Below are 2,663 nucleotides of genomic sequence, written 5' to 3'. Positions count from 1 at the left end.
TGTGGGTACAATTAATTCACCCGCGGAGGAAAATATCTGCATTTTACATTCCCTGCGTTTAATTGTGCTTCGTCTTTTCCTGCTTAGGTGTTTTTACTTGTTTTTATTGTTTTTAAAATTTTTATTTTACGTGTCATTGTAGTTGGTCGGATGCAAAGAAAAAAAAAATAGACCCATTCAACTTGCCAACAGTTTAAAGAACCTAGCCGATTTAATTTCAAAAGTGTTTTGATACTCCTCTTCAGAAAACGTTCAAGTCGTAGGAAGGAGGAAACACAGAAACAGGTAGAGTTCCAGAGTTTACCAGTGTTCTCATCTGTTTGGGCTCCTCCTCTGACCCTTATACTCGGCTTTGTTTTGGCTCTATTTGGTTTTTCTGTTCTGTCCGCTTTCATTTTTGCGTCCCATAACATTGCCTGCTCGTGTTTATTCTTGCTCTCTTGGTGACAAGCACGCCTCATGTTTATTCTGTTCCGTAAATATTATCACAGCTGCTGTGAAGAGAAAAGGATATTTAACATACGCACAATGTGTCTCTTTTAAATAGATATCTCTATGAGATAAAATCTTAAGGCAGATTATTATTATTTTTTTTAAAGTATCCAGAATAACTTTTTTGACTTGCTAATCTTTGTCTAAAAGTGGAATGTAGTTAACATTAAATATAATTATCTGCGCACCGCTTCTGTGAACACAAAATAATATTCAACATATGCACAATGTGTCTTCTTTAAATAAGGAACGTATCTCTATTATCGGATAAATGTTTTCAAATTGAATTCTTTCGTATTTTAAGGTCCGAATCGGGAAAAAAAATACACAAATTTTTTTTCTATTAAAACATATTTCTCTTAATTAGAGAATTTCAAACTATAAAGAGAAAGAGATAAATATTAATATAGAAAGCTTGTCAATCAATAATGTGTGACTTCTGTACTGTCTAAAATTTTGTTCAAAAGTGAACTGTGGTTCAAGTTAACGTGTCACAATGTCACACTCCTTCCATTCATTTCCATGTTTGTCTTCACTCTTTTTTTTTTTTTTTTTCCTCTCTCCAGTCCTTGAATGCTGCCAGAACTTGTGTTGAGGCTCCAAGTTTGTCTCTGATCCTAAATTACAAGTTGAAGGATATATTGATTCTAAAACTTTCTCCTCCGGGCAGAAGAAGAAGAAGAAGAAGAAGAAGAAGATGAAGAAGAAGAAGAAGAAGAAGAAAGAGAAACAAATATATACTGTTCAAGTTCTTTTTAGCCCCAAAGCGCTTCACCCTTCGCCTCTTGTATTGATTTCGGATTAATAGTCTGTTTTTATACCAAGTGCCTGACCTTAACAAACCTACTCCTTACTTCTTCTTGGAGTATGATTCACGCTGCAACCTGTAACACGTGATCCCTCCTGGTTATATTTGTCTTCCTTCGCGTTCATCCTTATGCCATTGACTTTCTTTGAATAGACTCCCAATTACGTGTTGCATCTTGCCTTCCAGCTGGTAATACTGTGCTGTCGGCGGCATGTCTGAGGTCGCTGTGATGTTTTCTGTTTTGCTCGAGGAAAGAGTGGCAAATAAACTGATAGAAATGTTATTGTGTTTTTCCTCTTATATTTAAGGATTTTGGCAAAGGACAACAAAAAAGACAGGAAACGAGTGAATGAATGAATGAATGAATGTATAGATAAGTAATTAAACATATAAAAAAATAAAGGCCCACTGAAGATGTCAGTCCTAAAAGAGTTGTATTATTGTGCTTAACCATTTGTGTGGTATGATTGTTAAACTTATTAGACGCACAGCCTTCGTGGTGCTGGTAACCGCTTGACCTGTGACTTTAGGTACGTGTATTGGTACCGTGTTTTGAATCGTGAAGGTTGTGCGTGCTATTAGAAAAGGAAAACTACGCACTTCAAAATAACAAAGTAACAATCCGAAGACTATTAAAGTTACTAGGAAGAGAATACTGTTTACAAAAGAGATGTTATAAATTCAGAAATATACCGAAGAGCTACAAAGGGACATTCAGAGACGAGGAACAGAATATAAGCTTGATAAAATTTGATAAAAAAAGAGAGAGGAAGAAATTGGTTTTTAAATAGAGTGATAGATTAAAGGAATGGACTCGGTTATAAGAAATTATTAGTGCCGGATCGTTAGGGAGCTTTAAAAGATTACACAAATTTATGGATGAATATGACATGGAAAGAGTTAGATTTGCTTTATACAGGGACTGCCACGTGTGGATCTGACGGCTTCTTGTAGCTTCTCTTATTCTCGTTTACATTCCATTGTTTTTATGTGTATACTGCGAAGAAGGTGGAAGGCGGCACAGGAAGTGAAGCAAAAGTACACTCCTGCAGTAATTTACGCTGAATATCATCATCACTACTTTCTCAACGTTTCTCATTAGTTTGCTTTTCCTTAAACTTGTCAATCTCAACTGTCCATTCCTCATTGTTGTTGCTTTTCTTAATTTTTGCAAATTTCATCCTATTCTTCCTCTGGTGTTTTTTGTTTGTTTTTCGCTGGCTGCTTTTTCTTATACTTCTCAATCTTATTCTATTTCTCCTTTGATGTTTTCTCACTATTTGTTTTCTCTTATGCTTGCTAATCATACCCTTCCTCCTGCATTAAATTTTATCCTATTCTTCCTCTTTGTTATTTTCTCACT

At 35.3% G+C, this 2,663-nt stretch overlaps 1 long non-coding RNA gene across 1 annotated transcript in view; it reads left to right on the top strand.

Annotated features, from left to right (window-relative positions):
• The window catches only part of LOC135100311 (uncharacterized), an 18,496-nt gene extending 16,915 nt beyond the window's left edge, over positions 1 to 1,581 (top strand). Inside the window, exon 2 of the long non-coding RNA XR_010268601.1 lies at positions 1,059 to 1,581. This is a non-coding gene — a long non-coding RNA (uncharacterized LOC135100311). The remainder of the gene's footprint in view (positions 1 to 1,058) is intronic.
• The last annotated feature ends 1,082 nt before the right edge of the window (positions 1,582 to 2,663 follow it).

This window comes from Scylla paramamosain, chromosome 5, assembly GCF_035594125.1.
Source record: "Scylla paramamosain isolate STU-SP2022 chromosome 5, ASM3559412v1, whole genome shotgun sequence".
In the NCBI taxonomy this organism is placed as follows: domain Eukaryota; kingdom Metazoa; phylum Arthropoda; class Malacostraca; order Decapoda; family Portunidae; genus Scylla; species Scylla paramamosain.
Note: the sequence above shows the minus strand (reverse complement) of the source record. Positions and strands in the feature narration are given on the sequence as shown.